This window comes from Mus caroli, unplaced genomic scaffold, assembly GCF_978045245.1.
Source record: "Mus caroli unplaced genomic scaffold, Mus_caroli_1 scaffold_1, whole genome shotgun sequence".
Taxonomy (NCBI): Eukaryota; Metazoa; Chordata; class Mammalia; order Rodentia; family Muridae; genus Mus; species Mus caroli.
Window position 1 is genome coordinate 59,199,143 of NW_028227256.1, and position 27,271 is coordinate 59,226,413.

A 27,271-nucleotide genomic window follows, 5' to 3' on the forward strand; every position below is an offset into this window, starting at 1 on the left:
ACAGTCAATATTAGAGAAATAGTGAAAACCAAGATGTTTTTATTGTTGAAATGAATATACCATTCTTTTTCCACATTAGATATTTATCAAGTCCAAGTGCAAGCCATATACTAACTAGTTTAAGTTACAGATTATTCAAAACTGGATTTTCTTAAAGTCAGTTTTATTAGATGCACATCATTTTAAATTAAATGGGCTATCAGCTAGAGCTCACAAATCCCTTTGTTTACACAGAATTTTATCACCATGGTCTTTCTTCTGATAGAAAAATACACCTTGAGAAGAGGCTTTTAAAGTTTTATTACAAGTAGCTTGCACCTTTGATAAAGCATTGAAAAGACTTACCAGGAAAAGTGCAGAAAATTTACATGTTTCTTTATTATGTGATTATGCTACAAGATCTTTGAAAATACACAGCTCTTTATCCAAATATACTTTGCCTTCCATACTACCACTTCAAGAGATAAGCAGTAATTTTGAGTGGTTATTGATTTCTTGTTTCTCAGACACAGGGGTTTCTCAGGGAGAAAATAAACCAAAAAAACAAAAAACCTCTAGTCAAATGCTGGCCACTGACATAGAATTTGGCAACTTTTAACTGGACATAGACGGTTCATGGAACCTAGGGAAAAAAAAAAGTAAAGTGAAAGAAAACCTGTTTACAGTTATAGATGAAATGCTGATTTAAGAAATAGTCTTGTGTTGCAGTAAATCTCCTCCCAAATACGCCCCGACAATGAAAACACAGCACAGTTAATATGATTACATGCTGCGTACCTAGACTGGGCAGATCTACAGCTACACTACCCACTACCATCTTCCACAGCTTATGAGACCCCTTAGAACTTTCGGTTTCTCCAGGCCATGTGCTTCAGCTTCGCTTTTCTTCTTCTTCCTCCTCCTCTGCATTCCCTCTCTCTCAAACCTCCTTCTATTTTTTTCTCTTTCCACTGCTCCAACTTCCCTTTTTTCTGCCCAATCATCAGCTCTCCTTTATTTTACAAATTAAGGTGGGAAGCAGGTTTACAGGAAGTCACTTGAGTGCTGACTCATTTCTTGTTCAAAGCCACTCACAGAAGAACAGAATTAACATCAAATATAATTAGTCCCGGGACTATCCACAACAGTCTTGAGATGTCAACAGTATACTATATATAAAAATATGAATTCTGTTTTCTAGACCCTTATGCTACATAAATATTATATATCAAAAGTGTAACCATGGGGTCCCATTAGGAGTTATAGAAGATGGATATTCACTAATTGCACTGCCAGCACATGTGCTAGCACACAGCATGGAGGGAGCATGAGAGTGAGATTTTTTGATGCCTCAGCCACAGTAAGCACACAATGGTAACACAGTTACTGTGATCCCTGCTGCTTTGTTCTAACCCATCCCATGCCCCTCTCCATCTTTCTGCTATTCTTCTCTCTTCCTCTTTCATTGAACAGGATTTTGGCTTGAGCAAATTTAAGCTACCTCTCCTCTTCATAAGTCAAAGTAAAATCTCTTCAACACTTGGTCTTGTCTCAGCCATTATCTTCAAGGGAATAAAGAAGTGATGGAAAATGGCCATGTTCTCTTTGTCAATGTATAGATCTTAGACATATTTTCTGAGTCAGGTTAAAGTGTATGGGTGGGTTTTTGGAGAAACATGTCATTTTTCCAGCTTGTTCTTGAAGTGTACTTAGAGGCAGAGCTATTAGCAGCATTTCAACAATCTTATGATCAATCTTAATGGCATTAACAAAGGCAAAAGCATTCCTCCCACAAAATTTAGGTTTATCTATAGTTGTATTTCCAGAGATCTGTTTCTTTTCTATTCATTTCTGATTTTAACTTTAAAACTCTGTCTCATCTAACCCATTTTGAAATTAAAGATGTATATATGTTAGGTTTATAAACTTCATCTTCTCATAAATTCCATCATATTTGGAATAAATTGCTCTGAACCTCTCTTTCTTTTGTTTTTGTTTTTATAATGATCTCATGCAGTGTCTCCATTTCAGCCAGTTCTGATAGCAACACTCTTTTCAGATGTGTGTGTGTGTGTGTGTGTGTGTGTGTGTGTGTGTGCTCTTTCAATCTGAAAGATGAAAGAGTGATTTCTGATTCTTATATAAGATACCACGAGGCTAGGACAATATTTTAACATAGGCAGTGTATTGTTTTCAGAAAGGGCAAAAGTTATACAGACGCAACAGTTGAGACAAGTCATTTGTAAATATAAACTCTAAAATAGAAGTGCCAGATTGTGTAACACAGAAGCGGGCATTGGGGCTTAGAGACAGACATGGGAGCTATGTTCATCAAGGAGGGATTTGGCTTGAGCTTGGATGGATTGGATGGATTTGGATCACTATAGAAAAGATTGGGAAGCATTCTAGACAGCAGGGACAGCAAAGCGAGCTCAGAAGCAGAAATGCCATGCAAATGTCATGGTATGACCTAATTTTAATGATTCTGCTGTCCTATGAGGTAACTTTGCTCACATTGTAATTTACATCAGCTGCGTTCATTCCAGTTTAGTAGCCGGCTTCCTGTAGAGAGAAGAAAGAAGGCTGAATGTTGAGTAAATACATCAGACAAATGATAACAGTAAATAAAAATATATAAAATTTTAGTGTCTTGCTATTGTAAACATATTCTTCCATCCTGACCCTGGCTTTAAGAAGATAGGATTCTCAGGGCATCATAAAGAACCTCAGACATTCAAGATAAGTAATCTAATCTCCAAACCAGAGGAAGGATGGTTTTCTTAATACTGTAATAAAAAAAGGGCTGCTTCCATATTTTATATGGCACCAAGTCTGTTCGTTATTGATCAAACTTTTTTAAAGCTAGATTGCCGTCCAGCTCTCATCCCAGGGCCTTTAGTGAGTGAGTCCCTGCGAACATAGCTATCATTCACCCACATGCCTTTTCCAGTGAGAAGGAATGCTGACACCAGAATGCTTCAGAGTGGACTGCAAGAACTCATTAATACTGTGCCAAAGAGAGACATGCTGACCATCAGGGATTTGATGACAAAGTAAACCAGGAGCTGTGTCATGGGATCCCGTGACAAACGTGCCTTAGTATAAGGGCATGAGCACAGAGACAGACCCCATAAGCTCGAGTCCTGTGACTGCTCCCTGAAAACACTCTTTTCCAACATGTTAGTAGAAAAATGAGTATCAACCTGAAAATGAATTGGATTCTGACACTGAACAAAAGAAATGTAGCAGCTCAGAGCAAAGGCTAAGAAAGGTTCACTGCAGCTTCAGGGTCCAAAATACTACTTAAGATACAGCATTTTCCTGAATGTTAAAAATCTATTGGGGAGGTACAAGAGAGAACATTGATTTTAAAATCACAGAAACAGGAGCTTTGCAATGGGGTGGGGAGTACTGTAACATCATTGCTGTCAGGAGCATGTAATTTGTAGAAAGTTTAAAAAAAAAGAAAGAAAGCAATAAACATTAAATATTTTTTTACTTCTAAGACTTTTTCACCAGGACAAAGTAAGGTTCTTTGAAAGACAACAGCAAGCATTAAAGCAAGAAAACCTGTCAAAATGAGAAAAGGTTTGTGCATTGGCCACTGGAACAAGAATAAAGAGACACAATTGCCTCATTGAACAAGTTCTCTAATGAGGTGATGTGAACATGCCTTAGAAAAGGCTTTAGACTAGACTAGAATTCTTAAAATGGGAGAAACTATTCTAATCTTGAATAGAAGATATACTCAAGTACAAACTATCAAGCAAGTGTGAATAAGAGAAATATACTTCATCTATTTTTCAAAACCCTCTGAAGCCAGAACACTTAGTGTTTACTCTGTAAATGGTGGCATTGGGATTTTGAAGTTTATAGTAAAAAAACATTATTGATTTGAAACTATGTCACTTTAATCTCACAAATGCACATGTTGTTTAAAACCCTTAGATTTATATATCTGACTTCAGATAGAGTAAGTTTCCACCTAAACAGAAACGTAATTTTAAAATAAATTTTTGGTCAAGTTCTCAATAATTAAAAGTTTCTTGGGTATCTTAAAACATTTTGGTAGTTAACACTTTGATAGCAATGACATACTCATAATTGAGTAAAAGAGTTACAAATTGTCTCCTAATTTCGGCTTAGATTTATGTTTCTGCATAAGTTCGTAGATAATAAAAATTTTAAAAATTAAAAAAAAAAACAAGAGAGAAAGGAGGGAATGTCAGTAACTTGTTAATATTTCTAAGAACTTTATGTCCAGGAATTTATATTCATTGATTTTTTTTTCAAGTACTCCCAGGACAAATGAGCCCCTAAGCCTCAACAATCACACACTCATACCAGTCAAACAAAAATGCATTACTGGTGACAAGATACAATTAGTGATTTCCCACTGAACTGGAATGGTCATCTCAGCCATCAGAAATAGCATGGGCTGGATCTAGGCCCTCTGCACATATGATGTGCACCCAAGTCTTCATGTGGACTCCAAACAAATGGAGCGCGGGACTATCCCAAAAGCTGTTGACTGCCCGTAGGATATATTCTTCTAGCTAGACTACCTTGTCTGGCTGCAGTGGGAGAGGATGTACCTAGTCCAGCAGAGACTTGATGTGCCAGGATGGGGTGATACCCAGGGGGCCCCAGCTTCTCAGAGGAGAAGGAGAGTTGGAATGGGGGCAGGATTGTGGGAGGGGGTAACTGGGAGGGGAATAGTGAGCAAGATGTAAAATGAATAAATTGAAAAAAAAACCTCACTTGCAAGAACAAACTGAAGCTTAAATGGCACTTTAGCAATGTGAGCAAGCCTGGGGATATGAATATTCTCAGAGATCTCTGCATGCTTCTCCACTATTGGGAGGTGCCATAGACTTTATTTTCTAAGAATTTCTCTTTACATGTTTATTAATGTCCTGTTCACCAATATCAGAATGAAAGGTACATTTTTTCCCCTTCAAGTGGAATAAATAATTACTTCAGTCTTAAGGGGAGTAATCTTCTGAATCCACAAACAATAATGGCCTAAATAGAGTAGTAAATTAATTTGTGACATTTTTGTCAGTTGGGTATACATAGGTTATAGGTAACAGAAAGCCCTACTATTGGTAACATTAAGAGATTAGGATGTACATTTCTTCTATAACATCTATAGTTCTTCCATAGGTATCTAGAAAGAGTCACTAACTATCTGGGAGGAAGAAGAGATTTCCTCTGAGCTTATTTCTCTCATCATATGATGCTATGAACATACAAGTACATGCTAAGGTCTTCCCACAAAAGGCTGCAATTTTAACTTTTTTGTATTGCTGAGACAAAGTACCCCACAGAAGCAACTTGAGAGAAGAAAGCTTTCTTAGGACTGATGCCTTCAAGGGAACTGCAACCCATCATGGGGTAGAAGAAATGGAAGAGAAGCTCTGTGGAAGTCAAGGGTAGAATAAAGCATCCTCACACAGTGTGGAACAAGAAGCAACGATTAGATAGAAACAGGGGCAGGTAGGACCTTCGAAATCCTGCCCCGTGAACTGTTTCCTGCTAACCAGGACTTAGGCCCTGATGACTTCATGGCCTTTAAAATAACTCCACAAACTGGAACCAAGCATTCAAAGTGTGGATTTGTAAGAAACATTCCAGATTCTCATGCCATGGGAAGTGACAATCCTAGCAGCAAAGACTGAGTCATTTTGGTTTCTTTCTTCTATTCAGGTAGAAAAAAGAAAGGAAGGGGAGTGTGTTGACATCCCTGGAATTGGAGTGGGTTAGATGTAACTGACTTCTATGATACACATGATAATAATAATAATAATAATAATAATAAGTGTCAATTATTAACTTATAAACACTGTATAAACTTTAATGTCCATTCTATCTTACCTGTTTCTGTTGCAGTATTCACCACAGCTCATCTGTAGCTGGATTACTTTACTAAAGAGTTCTGTATATTCCCAACAAGCAAAGGAGAAGCATAGTCCCAAAGATTTCAAAAGGTGAATCTTGTTCAGGGCACACTTCCAGCAAAATAATTCACAGTCATGCCTTAGCACGCTGTGAGATTGCCGCAGGGCCCCCAGTCACCTGAGAATATATGAGAGCCTGGTGCCCAGCATTTGCTGCTGTGGTTGAATACAAAGCATTCTTTCAGCACTTGTTTGGAGGAATTCATTCACTAAGAAAAGTGACTTCATTTTACTGTTGGTCATTCCTAAATATGCAAGTATAACATATGTACAAGCATACATAAATTTCTATTCTACATGTCAAATAACCTGTGTAATCCACATAGGCATAATTTCAATACAAAGTAGAAATAGTCACTCTTAGAAAGCATGCCAGCTTTAGTTGCTAATATCATTTTGATATTTGTTAATGGCATCAATCCCCAATGTCATTTCCTACCTTCTCCTTCAAAGTCCCCAGATACAGTCAGGATATGCAGACTGCAAACTCTGGTGTCAGCATCTACTGATGCCACCACATTATTTTTGAAAGGTAATGTCAGACTTCAAGTCACATTATCTTAAATTTCCTACATGTCAATATCATAATTAGGTTCTGCGGTATGATTAGGTTTTTCTGTTGTTGTTGTTGCCACCACATTTGATGAATAAAAGGAAAAGTTTAGATCTAGTAAAATCAGCCTGATCTTTCAAGTTAACGATGGCATATATATTTACCACCTTTTCAAACATTTTCTTAGTTCTTTATCAGATAAAATCAACATCATTTCCATAATCATATTCATATGCGTTAAGTAAAAAATAGTTGTTTAACAGTTGTTAAAATGTATAGTATTTAATATATTTACCCAAGAACCATAAAAGGTATCAGTCATCATTTAATAATTGGAAAGCATTTGGCTATGAGTTGTGGGTAGTAGGTGACAGTGATTTTACCAAAGAGGATTTCCTTCCTCAGCTGTCACAAGGAATGAAGCCACCGGGCCCGCATTTGTATTGCCATGTAATTGCACCATGAAGGCACAATAATATCTCTTTGCATCCTGTTCCTCCACCCAGAGCATGTAGATCCAAATTCCATGTTACTAAAATGACCTCTCTCTTTCTCTGAGTCAGCCAGGGAAGTAGAGAATATAGGAAAGGTGAAGGATGTAAACACCATTAAATGTTCTGCTCATGTATCTGAAGAAGGAACTTTCCAGAAATATAATCTCCAAGGCTGCTTGCCTATTTGCTTACCTAAACCTATAACCTGGTATGGATAATCTGTAACATGTTGGATTATCCAAACCCATCACAGATATACAAGGAGATAAAGACTGTTTAGCTCACTGCGTCACCAAACAAAATCAGGATTTTTGTTAGGAAAATAAAATGGAAAGGGAATTTGGGTAGACAAGTTGCCACGACAGATGTGCGAGCTAACTCAGAATTTCTCCCCTTTGTTTCATCTTAGTTCCTCCCCCTGAATTTAACTTAAAATGCCTGAAGTAATTGGAAATCACATAGTTTCACAATGCAGACCCTGAAAACGAGCTGTAAACCAGTTCAGTGTTCTCTGAGCAGCAACTAACACACACATCGCAGGAATTTAATGAATATTAAATTAAATTGTGTTGATTGCTTCAATGTTTTCCCTTAACCTAAATTTTCACTTTAACAGTTTGAACTAACTTTTCATTACATATAAAGCTACTCTCAGTTACCAAGTGTGAGCATTCTGAATTCGTTACCATGGGAATGTATCTGTGACTTATCATCTGCACGGTCACCCAGAGGACGGTGTTCACTCTTTTATTAATGGAAGGTGAACTTCCTCTGGCTAAGCGATGTCAAGGCGGGGCAAATTTGAGTTCCCTGTGTCCAGTCAGGCCAGCTTCCATGGAGAGCCTTTCATGTTGTTGGCCCAGATTCCCTTCACAAAGGATATAAAGCATGTAGGCCATTATGTAAGGGATCATCTACCAGGGAGCCAGGGCTCTCAATTTGGAATGAATCAAGAGAAGAACTATTGAGCAAAATATAAAGTGGATTTGCCCAAGAGTTTGCTAACTCCTCCTAAATCAAGTCTTAATGTTGTGTTTAAATGCTGTGATGTTGCATCAAGAGCACACTCCGCTTGTTCACTCTACTTCCATCAATCAGTCACATGTTTATTAATCATATGCCTGTTAAATTCCTACTGTGTGTTATGTAAACCACTCAGTTCATAGCCAATGCTTATGCTTACGCTGTAGTCTGAAGCTGGGGTAACTAACATTGTTAATACATTGAAAAAGCAATTACACTGTTGTAACTTACCTCTGGGTCCAGCGAGATGGTTCAGAGGGTACAGGTGCTTGCTGCCAAGTCTGAGGACTGGAATTCAATCCCCAGAGCCCACAGGGGAGAAAGATAAAACCACCTCTGCAAAAATTTCTCATGCTCGTCATGGCATCTCCATGTGAACACACGAATGCACACACACACATGCCTGTACACACACACAAACACATACACACAGATCTCATTTTGAATTTGTGTCACTAACAAGCCCACTAAGCGATGTAAACGGGAAAGGTAGCAGGAGTTACATAGGCAGCATATGAGTCGTATGAACAGTGCCTAGGGGTTGAACACTGTACAACCACTTGTGTATGTGTAGTTACTCTGATTCCTTTTTTGAATATCAGAGGATTAACTTCTGAGTGTGTGTTATCCCAGATCATCTATATTTGAAGAAATATCACTTAATTAACAAACTTTTTCTTCCCACATGAATTAGGTTTTAGACAAGTTAACATTGCCTTTAGTTTCTACAAATAGTTTAATGCCTTGGGAAATCTGAATCTTTTTTTTTACTATAAGAGAGAAAGGAGACTAGGAACATGATATATTCATATCTTTTTCACCATAGCATTTTGACATTAGCACATAGTTCATACTCTAAACCAGGGAACTTTGTAGGTGCAATTGGTTGGTTGACTTATCCCTGGAAAATAAAGGCAACACTACATTCTTCAAGCATTTCTGGGGACTTGTGGTGCAGTCGTTTTAATGTGACAAAGGGAAACCCTACCGTCTTGCTTTTAGCCTGAACTTGCCACTATGAAGCAAGCACAGGGCATCTCACACTTGCTTCTCATTACTGCTCCTCTCCTGTGTTCTTCCCTTTACACAATGGCGACTTTATAACACCCAATTCCACTTAATTTCTATCTAAAATCATTTGGAAATCTGCGTTGGTGTAGTTTTTGTTTTTCTTTCAATTATTAATTCCAGTGTCTGTTGTCAACCAGCAATGTGTAGTTCATCGTGCAACTTTTAAGACCTCTTGAGAACTTGTCTACCTTCACAGAGGACAGAGCACCTACCTCTCCTGGCTCCTTAACAAGCTCTCTGTGACAGGCACATCTTAGACTGTCTTCCGAATTTTAAAGTTCTCAAAAATGTATGATAAAACACAGAATTGTCACTTCACAAAATGCTTTTTCATCTGACAATTCCCATGTAATCAGTCTTGATTGTTATTCTCTTTCATTAGAGAGTGCCACAAGGCTTCAAAATGCTCATCTGTATTTTCTTCTTGTTTCTGGGCTCCCGACTGCTTGTGTACTTTTTGAATGTGTGTCTAAGCCTAAGAGAAGGAATGTGAGAACTGTTTACAGAGTGCAGGGTGACCACAGCAGGTCTGGGAAGAAAGTGAATGATGAACGACAGACTGTCACAAGTCAACCCAGGGCCACTGTCGGCCTTCTTTCTATTCCCCATTGAAAAGGAGGGGGGGGGGAGAGAGGTTCCTTGAATTTTACAGATTAGAGAAACCTTTTCATCTAGCAGGCCATGAAGGTAAAATTAACAGTTGGTGTAGAGAGAAAGAAAGTAATGGAAAGAGAAATCAGTCTGTGAAAAGAGCACTGAAGTGAGGTCATGGAATACAAGTTCATGAGCCTTACTGCAAGGCTTTAAAGCAATAAAAGTTAGGTCTGCTTGCTCCTTTAGCTCTCCCTACAAACACGGCTGGCTTCAGAGCACCACAGAAAGCAGGAGGAATGTTGTTTTAACCCTGGGCTCTGTTTTCTCCTCTGTACATAGCTGTTGATTATAAACTTCATTTGGTACCTGAACAAGAGAGGGTTTAGCCGGGATCGTTTGGTATCAGTACAGCTGTTCAGATGTGAACTCACACTACACCTACGCTAATGGTTACAGGCATGCTGTTGGCAGTGATGGAGAACAGACAGCATGGTGGATCTCAGGAGTATTCATGATCTCCTGACTCTTTAGTCTGAGCAACATACTACGAGAGCCAGCTCAGGCAACTAAGGGTGTTGTTACCTTTATAAAGATTTTCTCTTTCTCCTGAAAAATGTATAAATATAATGGAATATATATATACATATATACACATATATATGAACATATGTATATAAATATGAATATATAAATCTATTAAACATATATAATATATAAACATTCATATATATGTGATGTATATGTTGATACAAGGAAATAATTTTTGAAAGCATGTGGTGCAGTAGAAATGAAGAAGGAAGCACCCAGCAGCCTCCTCTGCCTTTTCTTCCCTTTGTAGTGAGCCAGCAGGTATTGCATGCTAGGACGTCCTTGGCAGACAACCCAGGGAGAAAATGTATCCTCTGACTCTTGAAAACCTCCCTTCCTTGATATTTATGCTACATTTGCAGTATTTTCCTTCTCTTATTCATCCTTGGTAGATAGAAAGAAAAATAGACTCATGAAAAGCTTCCATTAGAAAAGGCTCTCTGGAAAGGATTCTAAAGAGGACAAAAGAGCCCAGCATGCACAACTGTGGAGGACTTGAGGGAAGAAGAAATCTGATAGTAAGGACAAGGTGTTTGAGAGTGAGGGGCGGCATGCCAATGGCCCTTGGAACTGTTCAAGAACATTGGTTCTGAGACAGTCAGAAGAACGCAGAGTGTGCCTTGCAGCCAGTTCATCAATACCCTCACAGAAGCCTGTAAGCGGGAACTCTATTAGATGCGAGGCCCTGGGGGACTCTGACCATTACAGAACTTGCTTCCCCAATGGACCTGCTGTCGGACTGACCAAGTTTGAAAGCTGACTCCACAGTTGGCTCTTGTGTGACCCTTATCTGTTCTAGGCCTTGGCTTCTTTGCCTTAAAAATACGGGTAATAACATGTCAGTCACAGGTGAACGCATGGAGCAATCGATGTAGTGCATCTAGCAACTTGTGACACTGAGGTCGGCCTCATACGTGTTAGTTATCAGGCTGGAGTAAGCCACATATTTTCAGCAACTGGGATCCACATCTGTAAGAATCCATGCCATCAGTAAGAATCACGAAAGATGGTAGGACCACAGGCCTCATCCGGCTGGATCAGCGCCGGGGTAGCGGGAGCGCAGGGTTGCCTGACACCCGCCAGCTACCCACGACCCCCGCCGCAGGATTTTGGGACTGCTGGTGAGTGGAACACAGCTTCTGCTCCAATCCAATTGTGCGGGACCTGAGACTGCATTAGTTAGGGAAGCAGAAAACCGGCCTGAGTAGGACCACAGGCCTCATCCGGCAGGATCAGCGCCGGGGTAGCAGGAGCACAGGGTTGCCTGACACCCGCCAGCTACCCACGACCCCCGCCGCAGGATTTTGGGACTGCTGGTGAGTGGAACACAGCTTCTGCTCCAATCCAATTGCGCGGGACCTGAGACTGCATTAGTTAGGGAAGCAGAAAACCGGCCTGAGTAGGACCACAGGCCTCATCCGGCCAGATCAGCGCCGGGGTAGCGGGAGCGCAGGGTTGCCTGACACCCACCAGCTACCCACGACCCCCGCCGCAGGATTTTGGGACTGCTGGTGAGTGGAACACAGCTTCTGCTCCAGTCCAATCACGCGGGACCTGAGACTGCTCTGGTTGGGGAGAGAGAAATCCGGCCTACATAGGGCCACAACCCTCTTCCGGTCAGAAAAGCACCTGGGCAGCTGGGGCGCAGGGTCTGCTGACACTCGCCAGCTACCCACAACACCCGCCACAGGATCTTAAGACTTCTGGTGAGTGGAGCACAGCTTCTGCTCCAATCCAATTGCTCGGGACCTGAGACTGCATTAGTTAGGGAAGCAGAAACCGGCCTGAGTAGGACCACAGGCCTCATCCGGCTGGATCAGCGCCGGGGTAGCGGGAGCGCAGGGTTGCCTGACACCCGCCAGCTACCCACGACCCCCGCCGCAGGATTTTGGGACTGCTGGTGAGTGGAACACAGCTTCTGCTCCAGTCCAATCACGCAGGACCTGAGACTGCTCTGGTTGGGGAGAGAGAAATCCGGCCTACATAGGGCCACAACCCTCTTCCGGTCAGAAAAGCACCGGGGCAGCTGGGGCGCAGGGTCGGCTGACACTCACCAGCTACCCACAACACCCACCACAGGATCTTAAGACTTCTGGAGAGTGGAACACAGCTTCTGCTCCAATCCAATTGCACGCGGGACCAGAGACTGCATTAGTTAGGGAAGCAGAAAAACGGCCTGAGTAGGGCCACAGGCCTCTTCCGGCTGGACCAGCACCGGGGTACCGTCAGCTACCCACGACCCCCGCCGCAGGATTTAGAGACTGCTGGTGAGTGGAACACAGCTTCTGCTCCAATCTTTAAATAGTGACGATAACAACTAACCCCAGAGATTACCAGATGGCGAAAGGTAAACGTAATAATCTTACTAACAGAAACCAAGACCACTCACCATCATCAGAACCCAGCACCCCCACTTCGCCCAGTCCAGGGCACCCCAACACACCGGAAAAGCTAGACACGGATTTAAAAGCATATCTCCTGATGATGATAGAGGACTTCAAGAAGGACTTTAATAACACACTTAAAGAAATGCAGGAGAACACTGCTAAAAAGGCAGAAGACAATAAAGAGGAAGCACAAAAATCCCTTAAAGAATTGCAGGAGAACACTGCTAAAGAGTTACAAATCCTTAAAGAAAAACATGATAACATAATCAAACAGGTAGAAGTCCTTACAGAAAAACAGGAAAACACATCCAAACAGATGATGGAAATGAACAAAACCATACTAGACCTAAAAAGGGAAGTAGACACAATAAAGAAAACCCAAAATGAGGCAACACTGGAGATAGAAACCTTAGGAAAGAAATCTGGAACCATAGATACCAGCATCAGCAACAGAATACAAGAGATGGAAGAGAGAATCTCAGGTGCAGAAGATTCCATAGAGAACATCGGCACAACAATCAAGGAAAATGTAAAATGCAAAAAGATCCTAACTCAAAACATCCAAGAAATACAGGACATAATGAGAAGACCAAACCTACGGATAATAGGAGTGGATGAGAATGAAGATTTTCAACTCAAAGGACCAGCAAACATCTTCAACAAAATTATAGAAGAAAACTTCCCAAATCTAAAGAAAGAGATGCCCATGAACATACAAGAAGCCTACAGAACTCCAAATAGACTGGACCAGAAAAGAAATACCTCCCGACACATAATAATCAGAGCAACAAATGCTCTAAATAAAGATAGAATACTAAAAGCAGTAAGAGAAAAAGGCCAAATAACATATAAAGGCAAGCCTATCAGAATTACACCAGACTTTTCACCAGAGACTATGAAAGCCAGAAGATCCTGGACAGATGTTATACAGACACTAAAAGAACACAAATTCCAGCCCAGGCTACTATACCCAGCCAAACTCTCAATTAACATAGATGGAGAAACCAAAGTATTCCACGACAAAACCAAATTCACACATTATCTCTCCACGAATCCAGCCCTTCAAAGGATAATAACAGAAAAAAACCAATACAAGGACAGGAACCACGCCCTAGAAACAACAAGAAGGTAATCCCTCAACAAACCTAAAAGAAGACAGCCACAAGAACAAAATGCCAACTTTAACATCAAAAATAACAGGAAACAACAATTACTTTTCCTTAATATCTCTTAATATCAATGGACTCAACTCCCCGATAAAAAGACATAGACTAACAAACTGGCTACACAAACAAGACCCAACATTTTGCTGCTTACAGGAAACTCATCTCAGAGAAAAGGATAGACACTACCTCAGAATGAGAGGCTGGAAAACAATTTTCCAAGCAAATGGCATGAAGAAACAAGCTGGAGTAGCCATTCTAATATCTGATAAGATTGACTTCCAACCCAAAGTCATTAAAAAAGACAGGGAGGGACACTTCATACTCATCAAAGGTAAAATCCTCCAAGAGGAACTATCAATCCTGAATATCTATGCTCCAAATACAAAGGCAGCCACATTCATTAAAGAAACTTTAGTAAAGCTCAAAGCACACATTGCACCTCATACAATAATAGTGGGAGACTTCAACACACCACTTTCACCAATGGACAGATCATGGAAACAGAAACTAAACAGGGACACAGTGAAACTAAGAGAAATTATGAATCAAATGGATCTGGCAGATATCTACAGAACATTCTATCCTAAAACAAAAGGATATACCTTCTTCTCAGCACCTCATGGTACCTTCTCCAAAATTGACCACATAATTGGTCACAAAACAGGCCTCAACAGATATAAAAATATTGAAATTGTCCCATGCATCCTATCAGATCACCATGGACTAAGGCTGATCTTCAATAACAAAATAAATAATAGAAAGCCAACCTTCACGTGGAAACTGAACAACACTCTTCTCAATGATACCTTGGTCAAGGAAGGAATAAAGAAAGAAATTAAGGACTTTTTAGAGTTCAATGAAAATGAAGCCACAACATACCCAAACTTATGGGACGCAATGAAAGCATTTTTAAGAGGAAAACTCATAGCTCTGAGTGCCTCCAAAAGGAAACTAGAGAGAGCACACATTAGCAGCTTGACAACACACCTAAAAGCACTAGAACAAAAGGAAGCAAATTCACCCAAGAGGAGTAGACAGCAGGAAATAATCAAACTCAGGGGTGAAATCAACCAAGTGGAAACAAGAAAAACTATTCAAAGAATCAACCAATCAAGGAGCTGGTTCTTTGAGAAAATCAACAAGATAGATAAACCCTTAGCCAGACTCACTAGAGGGCACAGGGAAAGCATCCTAATTAACAAAATCAGAAATGAAAAAGGAGACATAACAACAGATCCTGAAGACATCCAAAACACCATCAGATCCTTCTACCAAAGGCTATACTCAACAAAACTGGAGAACCTGGATGAAATGGAGAAGTTCCTAGACAGATACCAGGTACCAAAGTTGAATCAAGATCAGGTTAATGATCTAAACAGCCCTATATCCCCCAAAGAAATAGAAGCAGTCATTAATAGTCTCCCAACTAAAAAAAGCCCAGGACCAGATGGGTTTAGTGCAGAGTTCTATCAGACCTTCAAAGAAGATCTAATCCCAGTTCTTCACAAACTATTCCACAAAATAGAAACAGAAGGTACTCTACCCAACTCATTCTATGAAGCCACAATTACTCTGATACCTAAACCACAAAAAGACCCAACAAAGATAGAAAACTTCAGACCAATATCCCTTATGAATATTGATGCAAAAATCCTCAATAAAGTTCTTGCTAACCGAATCCAAGAACACATCAAAACAATCATCCATCCTGACCAAGTAGGTTTCATCCCAGGGATGCAGGGATGGTTCAATATACGGAAATCCATCAACGTAATCCAGTATATAAACAAACTCAAAGACAAAAACCACATGGTCATCTCCTTAGATGCGGAAAAAGCATTTGACAAGATCCAACACCCATTCATGATAAAAGTCTTGGAAAGATCAGGAATTCAAGGCCCATACCTAAACATGATAAAAGCAATCTACAGCAAACCAGTAGCCAACATCAAAGTAAATGGTGAGAAGCTTGAAGCAATCCCTCTAAAATCAGGGACTAGACAAGGCTGTCCACTTTCTCCATACCTATTCAACATTGTACTTGAAGTCCTAGCCAGAGCAATTCGACAACAAAAGGAGATCAAAGGGATACAAATTGGAAAAGATGAAGTCAAAATATCACTTTTTGCAGATGATATGATAGTATATATAAGTGACCCTAAAAATTCCACCAGAGAACTCCTAAGCCTGATAAACAGCTTCGGTGAAGTAGCTGGATATAAAATTAACTCAAACAAATCAATGGCCTTTCTCTACACAAAGAATAAACAGGCTGAGAAAGAAATTAGGGAAACAACACCCTTCTCAATAGTCACAAATAATATAAAATATCTTGGCGTGACTCTAACTAAGGAAGTGAAAGATCTGTATAATAAAAACTTCAAGTCTCTGAAGAAAGAAATTATAGAAGATCTCAGAAGATGGAAAGATATCCCATGCTCATGGATTGGCAGGATCAACATTGTAAAAATGGCTATCTTGCCAAAAGCAATCTACAGATTCAATGCAATCCCCATCAAAATTCCAAATCAATTCTTCAACGAATTAGAAAGTGCAATCTGCAAATTCATCTGGAATAACAAAAAACCTAGGATAGCAAAAACTCTTCTCAAGGATAAAAGAACCTCTGGTGGAATCACCATGCCGGACCTAAAGCTCTACTACAGAGCAATTGTGATAAAAACTGCATGGTACTGGTATAGTGACAGACAAATAGACCAATGGAATAGAATTGAAGACCCAGAAATGAACCCACACACCTACGGTCACTTGATCTTCGACAAGGGAGCTAAAAACATCCAGTGGAAGAAAGACAGCATTTTCAACAAATGGTGCTGGCACAACTGGTTGTTAACATGTAGAAGAATGCGAATCGATCCATTCCTATCTCCTTGTACTAAGGTCAAGTCTAAGTGGATCAAGGAACTTCACATAAAACCAGAGACACTGAAACTTATAGAGGAGAAAGTGGGGAAAAGCCTTGAAGATATGGGCACAGGGGAAAAATTCCTGAATAGAACAGTAATGGCTTGTGCTGTAAGATCGAGAATTGACAAGTGGGACCTCATGAAACTACAAAGCTTCTGCAAGGCTAAAGACACCATCAATAAGACAAAAAAACCACCAACAGATTGGGAAAGGATCTTCACCTATCCTAAATCAGATAAGGGACTAATATCCAATATATATAAAGAACTCAAGAAGGTGGACTCCAGAAAGTCAAATAACCCCATTAAAAAATGGGGCTCAGAACTGAACAAAGAATTCTCACCTGAGGAATACCGAATGGCAGAGAAGCACCTGAAAAAATGTTCAACATCCTTAATCATCAGGGAAATGCAAATCAAAACAACCCTGAGATTCCACCTCACACCAGTCAGAATGGCTAAGATCAAAAATTCAGGTGACAGCAGATGCTGGCGAGGATGTGGAGAAAGAGGAACACCCCTCCATTGTTGGTGGGATTGCAAGCTTGTACAACCACTCTGGAAATCAGTCTGGCGGTTCCTCAGAAAATTGGACATAGTACTACCGGAGGATCCAGCAATACCTCTCCTGGGCATATATCCAGAAGATGTCCCAACCGGACTTTTGGGATAGTATTGGAAATGTAATTGAGGAAAATATGTAATAAAAATATAAAAAAAAAAAAAAAAAAAAAAAAAAAAAAAAAAAAAAAGAATCACGAAAGATGACTCTTCTGGCCTGAGGTCAGGGAGACTCAATCAAAAGACAAATTCCTGATTGTCTACTTTGCTAGGCATTGAGGGCATTGAAACAGAGGTGACCATGATGCATCCCTACCTTCAAAAAGCTTAAGTTTTAGTAAGAAAGGCCAATATACATTCTAGCAATGGATAAAAAGAAATGATGCTGTCATTTGTGTTTTTTAGGTATGAAAACTGGAAGCAAAATACTTGGTTTCAAATTCTAGCTCAATTGCTTGTGAGCTGTGTAGCCTTGGCATGACATTTAAGCTTTCTCTTCCATAGGATGACAGTTATAGCAGCACTTGTCACCAAGAGTTGTAGAAAAGATTACACTCACAAATATCCTGAGGTACCCAGCTACCTGATACATGCTAGTCATCACTACATTATGGTAGTGGGACTGAGCAATCAACCTGCTTTCTTTTCCTCTCTTTCTTTTCTGACTAAAACTGTGAGGAATGGCTTCCTGGAGAAATCATGTCTAAGGAAATGTGTACCAGGTTGCCAGTGACTAAGAGAGGAGAGAGTCTTAGAGCTAGAATATGCAGAGACTCAGAAGAGAAGCTAAACTAAGAAGAGTGTATATACACAGAACACAGGAAGAGGAGAGGCTGGCAGGACAAAAGAGCCTCAAGGACTTTGTGAGCCATCCTCTAGAGTTTGTACTATTTTTCCCAAAGCCATTCCCAACAGGGAGCCCTGGAAGGGTAATTTAATCATGTGATCAACAACCCTTGACACAGATGCTGGGACAAGAAAGAGAATAAGGACTGTATGTGATGTAACTAAAGGCTAAACCCTGAAGAAGGCTTATTTTGGGAGACAGAAAACAGCACTGGGAGAGGAAACTGGGAAGGAGTGGGCATAGTTTGAAAAGAGCCAGGTAGTGCAATGGTCAGCTGCAAAGGGAGGATAGGATTTCACATACAAGGGGTGAAGCAGAGGTACCCAGTGCTGTACAGAGATCAAACAAAATAAGGACCGAGAGAAGGTTATTGGTTCTGGCAATTAGGAGGCATTCGGTGACCTTGGAGCATTAGGGAAGTCTCAGGGATGGAAACCAGATGGCAAAGAACACAGATCCCAAAGAGAAAGGACACCGTTGTGATAACACTATCAGCTTCCCCAACTGGACAGTAGAACAGGATGGAAGTTGGAAGGCTTATATGAGAGAGCCAAAGATGATGTCTGAAGAAGGAGTGCAGCTGATAGGCTAAGATGGGTCCCATGGACATAACGCAGCAGCAGGAGCCATCTTCATCCTAAGAAGAGAGAAAGCCACTAAAAATGTTCAGGCTATGAGAAGGAGGGGAACTCCTTAAAATGGAAGATTTGTTGTTTGGGGGGGGGGGCTGCTGTGGGGTAGGCTTTAGTAACTTATTGAGAAATGAACGGCACAACTGCTAAGCAGCCCTTCAGACTGAGCTGTGCCTCTTGCACAACAAATGATTTTTCTCAAACTTGCCTGTCATAGAATAACTCATCTCCTTCCTCATCAAACATCCATTTAATTCTAGTCTAGAATTCAGGAATCAAGCAAACTTTGTAAAATAATTATTTGTTCTCAAATAATTAAAGTCACTCAGCCCTCAAATTCCTCTCTGGGTTACATAAAAACTGCCCAGTGAGTGGTATTGTGACCACACACTCTCTCTTGCCAAAGCTGCTTACATTTGGAATCCCTCATTTCCTCTCTAGTCCAACATCAGAGACTACAGTTTCTGTAAGCTTCCATTGCTAGAACAGTACCTACCTGTCTTTCTGCCATTCATTGCTTTGGATATGATCTAACTCATGAAGGGTTAGTTGTTTTTGTGTATCTAATCTGACACCAGCTTTTTCTTTCTCTGTTTTTCTACATCTCAGTTGATTCTCTTGTGAGTATGGATATTTGCCACAATTCCCCAATGATGTCATTAAAATGTCATTGTGTCCAAATAGCAAGTGAGATGATGACTTACCAGTTGGAAATTTTTTTCTTTCTTTCTTTCTTTCTTTCTTTCTTTCTTTCTTTCTTTCTTTCTTTCTTTCTTTCTTTCTCTCTCTCTCTCTCTCTCTCTCTCTCTCTCTCTCTCTCTCTCTCTCTCTCTCTCTTTCTCCCTTTCTCCCTTTCTCCCTTTCTCCCTTTCTCCCTTTCTCCCTTTCTTCCTTTCTTTTTTTTTTCAAGACAGGGTTTCTCTGTGCAGCCCTGCCTGTCCTGGAACTCACTTTGTAGACCAGGCTGGCCTCGAACTCAGAAATCTGCCTGCCTCTGCCTCCCGAGTGCTGGGATTAAAGACAGAATTTCTTTTTAAATTATCTGTTTGTATTTATATATGAAATTTGGACCTTGGAATTGCCTCCATTCAGTTTGAAATTCTAGAACTCTGGGATGCTCTCTGTGAGCATCTTCAAGAAAGGCTGGGCACCCTGTGAGGATGAGGTCAATTCAGTCTCAGTCCAGGCCACCACTCTCATACCAGGAGCCCAGACTTAAGGAACTGTCTCCATCTTCAAATAGTAGCAAACCAAAGCAATGAATTCTGGGAACTATCCTCTCCAGTGTTTCTGACCACAACTCCATGTCCCTAAACTGCACTATTATCCCCAGTGGGGGGCCAAAGCACAGCTCAGAGCTCCAGAAAATAAGTCTGTCCATTTTGCCTGCGCTCTCCTTATTTCTGATCACTTATTTTTATTCAGGGTCATACTTCATACTGAAGCAGAGATAGCACAAATGCATTTAAATTTCTGAGCCATAAGCTATCAGAAAGAGGCAAAGAGTTCCTTTGTGTTAGGATTTCTTCTCAGGGACAAATGTCAGTGGCCTCTTTTCAACATAATAGCTCTCATATAATACCTGTCAGGAACAAAGATGACTTCAGGACAAAATACAAGCATGACTCCTCCCCATGCATGGATTTAGAAACAGAAAAGTAGCATCAACAGATTAACAAACTAGTTGTCACCAAAAGAGCAAATGCTATTTCTGTGCCTCAAATGATTTTAAGTGACGGGAGGGAAAAAAAAAATCAAAGTGATAAACCTGGTTTATCCTGTTTTCAGTTTTCTGCGATTTTTTTTCTTCTCAATGCAGTGCAGTTGTTGTTAGCCTTGTGGTTTTATTTATACTTGCAAGTAGTTTAACTTTCATTGCAAAATCTAGACTAAGTTTCATAGTTCAGCCTGGGAAAAAGGAATTATTGAAAAACAATTTTCCCCCTTGTCCTAGAGCGTGACATTGGTTCTCAGAGGATATTGGATACCAGTTTTGCTTCATACCAAGCATCAGAAAGCCTGTTGTAGGTCCCTGCCCACATCCCTATGTATATTTGCAGCAATCTACAAGTGGCTCCCAGATAAATTGAACACGTTGTTAATTACCCAGAGCCTTAACGTATCCTGTAATTGCCACTTGGCTAACCAACTTTTGATACTTGTCTTAGGTAGGATCTGTTAAGAGCTAAAGAAGCAAGATCTTGGTAGATGTGGAACAAACCAAATAAATACAGTATTTTATGTTCTTTTAATTTGGGGCCAAGTGGATTTGGATGAAGTGTTTATTTAGTTTGCTGGCTGTTTCAAGATGCTATGGGGTATTGATTCCTTTTATTACTGGCAGCCATTTAACTTGACCTCTTCTGGATCCAGTATTTTAAAAGCCATAAATTTTAACTTTACTTATGAGCAACGGCTGAAATGCCGTGAAAGCCTTTTTATTAGTTGAGCTCCACCAGTCTCTGTGCTCTTCTGTCACTGCCGGCAACAATATTTAGGGCTTCTTAAATTAAGAGTAGCTGCTGGGCTGCTGCAGGGGAAAAGGGAATGGCCAAAGTGAAGCCAGAGACAATTTGGAAGGTGTAGGGGTTCAGGATGGCACTGACAGGCACAGGACAGAAGGGACTCGCCCAGGGAGAGAACAAATCAGATTGGTTATGTGAGAAAAGCATTTACTTAGGTTCATGGTTATAGAATACTGTCTGTGAATAGGAATCAGAACACCACATGATCAAAGAGCAAGGTGGACCATGGGACCAACTCCGGGAACTTTTACACATTCTCCGAAGTGTAAAAGTTCTAGAAGTCCTAGGCATACTGTTTATCTCTGAAAGGTTAATAAACAAATCTAGTGTTCCCTCTGGGCTACTGTAGAAAAATACGCACAGTATACTGTAGATGGCTGGTACAGTAGCTAAGAAAGTCTTACTCTGGCATGTCAAGCTTAACTTCCTGAAGATGTCCCCATCGGTCCTCTGAGGACAGGTAACTATTTTGTCTTAACAAGAAAATCAAAACTTTTTACATTTTTCAAATGACCCAGTGATGATGAACTTCTGGGCTACATAGTATGTACTTAAAAGGGCCTATTTTTCTGTGAAATAAAGAGAGGAAGGAAAGGACCATAAAGGACTACTCTTGAAATGCATATGAGTATGTGAGAATGTTTATCATGGGGTTAGAAACAAATGAAATTAATCCTCCTTGCGAGGCTTCTGGCTTTAATCCACGTATACCAGTAGCTTCAGCACACCAGCGCGCTGGGGCACTGTGGAGAAATTCCCCATCCATCTTGTAATCATCAAAGATGTTTGTTTAAACAAATTTTCTTTTCTTGACCCCTAGACCTCTTTTTATTTGATCATGCCGCAAAACTCTAATGTGGAATTAGTGAAGTTATACAAGCAACGAATTATCATTTCAGCACAAGAGAGAGAAAAAAGAAAAAAAAAAAGCCAAGAGAGAAATGCAAAAACTCACACTGAAATAATTTATGTAAAAATATGCATAATAAAGAAATGCTGAGTGAGAAGATCCCCCCCCCCCTTCAAGCTGTATTTTGTGTTTCTTTGTAGAGGAGTATAACCCAAATGTAATGACTGGACTTGGTTTTTCTTTTTACTTCACCTTCTAGATCTCCCCACTTTCATCCCCAATGATAAATTTTAAGGTATCCCAGTGACTTGGATAAGCAAAACAAAACATTTGGATTTGTTTTGTGTTGTGTTGTTTTTGCTGTTAAACTATTTTCCCAAATCACCCAACTCATGTTTCTTAATTCTAAGCAAGAGACTTCCTTAATGATTGGGATACAGTGCCAGTTAAAACAACATCAGAATTTTACCATTTTTCTGAGACAAAGAATTGCTAGAGCAGTTGAAATAACTGTCATCATGAAACAAACTACAGCATTGTTGGTGAGGCTGTAGAGCTCGGGAAAGGAATCTTTGTCCCTGACTGGTGAGATGTAAATTAATCAAATCAGGATAGAAAGCACTATGGATAAAGATTTCTTAAAATACTAAAACTACAACAAGCACGTGGTCCAGCTATACCAGTCTGGGGTATGTTGCCCAAAGCATCCAAATCAGCTTCCAGGAGCCCTTGCTGGTCCATTTCTCACAGTGCTGTTCACAGTAGCAGCCAAGCTGTGGAAGAGTCTCTGCGACCATCAGTGGATGCGTGGAGAAGAAAGTGTGGTGTGTATCTATAATATAATTTTATTTGCACAAAAGGAAGGATGAAATGAAACGTTTTGCAAGGAAATGGATGGCCGGAGGTCGCTGTATTAAGCAAGATAGCCCAGACTCAGGAAGGTGACTCTCCTGTATTTTCCTCAAAAGAAAATCCTTTTAAAAGAAGGAAGGGCATGGAAGTTAAGGAGGATTATTAGGAATGAAGACATGATAAAGAGAATAAAGGGTGTCAGAGATTAAGAGAAGAGATGGCTATCATTAAAATATAATATAGACATATATAAAGCTCTTATAGTAAAGCTTGTTACTTTGCTCAATTAATACAATCGAACACTTTTTAAAAGTTTCCTGAACTCACTTAGGTATAGGTCCTGCATTGCTAAAATCACTTTCTTCTCTCCATACAAAACCCAGAGCCCTCAGTAAGTAAGAGCCCAGAGCACTTACATCACTATGGCCAGAGACTTGTGTCTAGCATGAATCCAGGAATTCTTATTAATTTAGTTCTTGCGAACTAACTAAACAGCAATAAAGGGTTTGCACTCTTCTCTCTCCCACAGCCTCACCTGAATAAAAATAGACTTGGACTTTTTTTTTTTTAATCCAAATTGCTGTCTGATCGATATTCTATACTGTGTCTTTTAAAATAAGCACTCATTTGACTTGAAAATCTGCATTTTAACTGTAGTGAGCTATACATAACATAAATTCTACTGTTGTAGTTTTAAGTGGACAGTTCAGCAGTGTCGCGTACATCAGACTGTGGGGCCTCCAACTTCAAACTTAACCAGATAGGAGGCTAATTCCCTCTTCCCAGCATTCCCAGCAGGCCCCCTGCCCTCCCTACCCTCAGCAGCTGCTTCCACGTGGTGATCTTCTCAGAGTGTTCCCTCTGCACCCACGAGAGCGAAAGCAGTCCTTACCTTGGGGAAGTTTCTCAGATTTCTAGAAAAACTTTCTATAAGGTTGGGCTGTCATGGTGTGAATTCAAAGGTTATGTCAGAGGTTAAGCTATGCAATTAAGTCAAGAAAGCAGAGCATTCTAGTAGCTGACATTAACTTTTGAAAAGAGACAGGATTAGCTGTAGTTAGTCTCATACAAACTGCACAAAATGAACAAAAGGGGAAAAGGTATTTTACCAGCCACCTCCCTTGAAAGAAAATCGTTCCATCGCAGGCCTCTAATTTCTCAGCCTAATTTTGTTACTTCACTGAGCTCATTATCCATGCCAGATATGAACTCAGCAACTGATGCATTGTGACGGGTTGTTTTTGTTTTTCGGCTTTAAAAAATATTCCCTCCCTCCCTAAATAATTATCTGCAAATTAACCTTTTCTCTTACCAGAATATTGTGGGAATAGAATAGAGACCGTACAAATTCTTAAGCAAGACTCTTCAGGCAGGAGATAAATTCTTTCGGGCCACGAGGGGACTATTTATTAAATGGCTGCAGCAGTCCACTAAATGGGCCCCTTTTGACCTGAAAGAGTTAATGCTCTATTGAAAGTGTCTGAATTGTCCCCAGTTTTACTCCCTTGGAAGGCTCTGACCCATTAATGGCAGTAATAATAATAATAGAAAACAATCCTGTTCTGCCTCCATTACTCTGCAACCCTTAATGGTATCCTAATGTTTTCTATTCTTTAAGTGTAACTGAAAACTGACATTCGGCCCAGCTAAAATTTCCAATGTAGTATGTTTTTTCATTATCATTTTTACACACCGTGCAGGATGCTGAGTAAGGAATAAGGCAGAAGCTTATAATTGGTCTTTTAAATCATCATAAACATTTATTTTTCCCCCCATGGCTATTTCCAGTGCCAATAACTCAGCTCTTCGATGATGGAGGAAACTATTTAATGATGCATCACAAGCCCCTTCTAAAGTTCTTATCCAGAACACGGCAGAGGCTACAAAAACATGGCCTATTGTTTGTTCAGAAGTTGATTTTAAAATAACAAAAATAGCTGCTTTTTAAAAGACTATCAGCAGTGAAGCAAGTGTTCCCCTGTGTGTGTGTCTATGTACATGTGTGTTTTTTAGAAAAGCTTTGTGTGTTTTGTTTATAATTTCTTTCAATAATTAGAAAGTAAAGCATAGCTTTGCAGTATTTGAAGCAGAAATGGTGTCCCTGTGTTGGATAGCTACATCTATAAAAAGGAGGAAATGTCAATGTCCTCTCTGAGAAGCTCCTGAGAGAGTGGACAGCCTTCGAGATTCAAAGTAAAGATTAGTCATTGTCTTTGCTGTAGAGCTAAAACAAAGACCAGTTTGGAGTCTTTGTGTAGTATATGTTCAGTATTAGGTGAATTCCAACTGAAATATTGTGTTCTTACAAAGCCTGTGCCTGGTTCATTGTCCTCAAGAAGAGACAGATGTGCCTCTGTCACTGTGTTTGAGCAAAGGTCATGGATTTTAATCTGTAATGCCAATGGAATTCATCATAAGCAAGCTTATCTGGTAGCTACAGTTCCTTCTAGTTTCTTTCCCTTCCTCTCCACCAACTTCATCTCTGCATCTCATCTCAACCATAGATCTCTCTTCTCACTACCAAGACTACAATTCGGTGGTCAAGGTACTATCTTGCTGGCTCTCATACGCTCCTGCTCTGTCCCCGAAGTGTCTGTAATGCTACTTCTGTTTAGAGTCCTCTTCATCCTGCCCATGTACCCTCCATATCTATATATTTGTTTAGATTTTGCATTTTTGACTCTTGTATAGATCATTGTTTTCCCTGTAGCAAGTGTTCTCTTGTTAAATCCAGTGCTAGTTGATGCCTACAACATAAAATTCCATGAACCCATTAACAGCAACATACAACAGTTGAGAAAATCCATTTTATAACATTTCTGTATAATGTCCATGTGTAACACTTCATTTCATCATTAAAAATATCTACAGACTTAGCTTCACTATTATCTTAGTTACTTACTGACTTATTATCCAGACTGTGCCTCAGTTTTATTAGTTATAAAATGATGATAGTATTAATGTAATTTGAGGGGGTTGGTATATGTAAAATTACACAGAATAATCATAACACAAGTAACCAACATTATTTTTTTACCGATATCATCAATGTTATTATTATTCCATTATCCCACTACACAGATCAAAACTGAAGTCCACAGAAGGTAAAACTCTAAGGTTCCAAGTCTTCCATTCCCAGGTCTACATTACAGGTCATTCCTGCATCAAACCCTTTGTTGTCAGGCACACTTCCTTATAGTAAATTTATAAGAGATTTCCTAACCCTCTTGTCCAGTAGTGCTGATATAGCATGACCTCTCCAGACATTGGCCCCTCCTCACTGTAAAGCACGTGAAAGGCACCCATGGAGAAGTAAGGGAAGTCTGTGCACTCCAGTCTCACCAAGTGACACACACTGGGTTTACTCTTCCACCTCTACAGTCTAGAGCCACACCTCCAATTCACGTGATCATAGGGAGATTTTGAAGTCCTTGTCGACAGGAGCGAGAACTGACTATTTTTTTCCTCTTCATATTGATAGTGTGTCTACACATACTTCTTCTTACCTAGAGAATGGTCCTTTCTCTTCACAGAGGAATCAGGGATTGGACTGAATAGATCAATTTAATAAGACCTTTAATGTTGGGGGGGATTTTTCTCTCACAAAACCAGTGAAACTGAAGTTTAATTTGCCTGTGAGAATTTAGTGCCAAGTGCTCTCTTCTCTGTGTTTGGATGTTCATTGGCAGCAATGTTCCTATTCCCCATGTACCTAGCAGACCTAAGGAGATAACTTGCTGATAGAATCAAGTGTAATATGTATGACAAGTAGAGAAGAGAGTGCTACATCAAGACCCTTTAGGTTGTAATGGAAGGGACTCAATTTTAAAGTAGCTTTTGCAAAGAAGCTGATTTGCTGACTAATGCAGTAGACCATCACAGGGTTTCAATATCATCTCTTGAAATTCTGCTTCCTTTCTTTCTACTTTATTGTTATGGAAACCCAAGACAGATGGCAGCAATTACAGCTTCATATTCTTAATAACCTCTAGAACAAATGACTCTTTCCTGGTCATGGTACTAGAGTTGGCCCTGACTTTTGCTAACCAGAACTAAAGAGAGGATAGAATCCACTGACTAATCATGACTGGAACACTGATACACTGGATGAGAGATGAGGAGGCAGAGTACCCCGAAGAAAGCCAGGATGCTTGTTCCAGAAAGAAGGTTATGCAGGATAGGAAACAACAAAGGATACCAGCAGCAGAGGGGCAGAAGCAGTAGAGTAGAGGCTAACTGGGGTCTTGAAGTCCTCTTCCAGT

At 40.1% G+C, this 27,271-nt stretch overlaps 1 protein-coding gene and 1 long non-coding RNA gene across 3 annotated transcripts in view; one reads left to right on the forward strand and one right to left on the reverse strand.

Annotated features, from left to right (window-relative positions):
* Nucleotides 1-27,271, forward strand: part of Pard3b (par-3 family cell polarity regulator beta) — a 1,032,172-nt gene that overhangs the window by 695,146 nt on the left and 309,755 nt on the right. The gene's annotated exons all lie outside the window — the stretch shown is intronic.
* Nucleotides 629-24,168, reverse strand: LOC147006052 (uncharacterized). Its single transcript, XR_015047114.1, has 3 exons — nucleotides 23,902-24,168; nucleotides 22,838-23,131; nucleotides 629-2,541 (listed from the first exon to the last, which is right to left on the reverse strand). It is a non-coding gene; the product is annotated as an uncharacterized LOC147006052 (long non-coding RNA).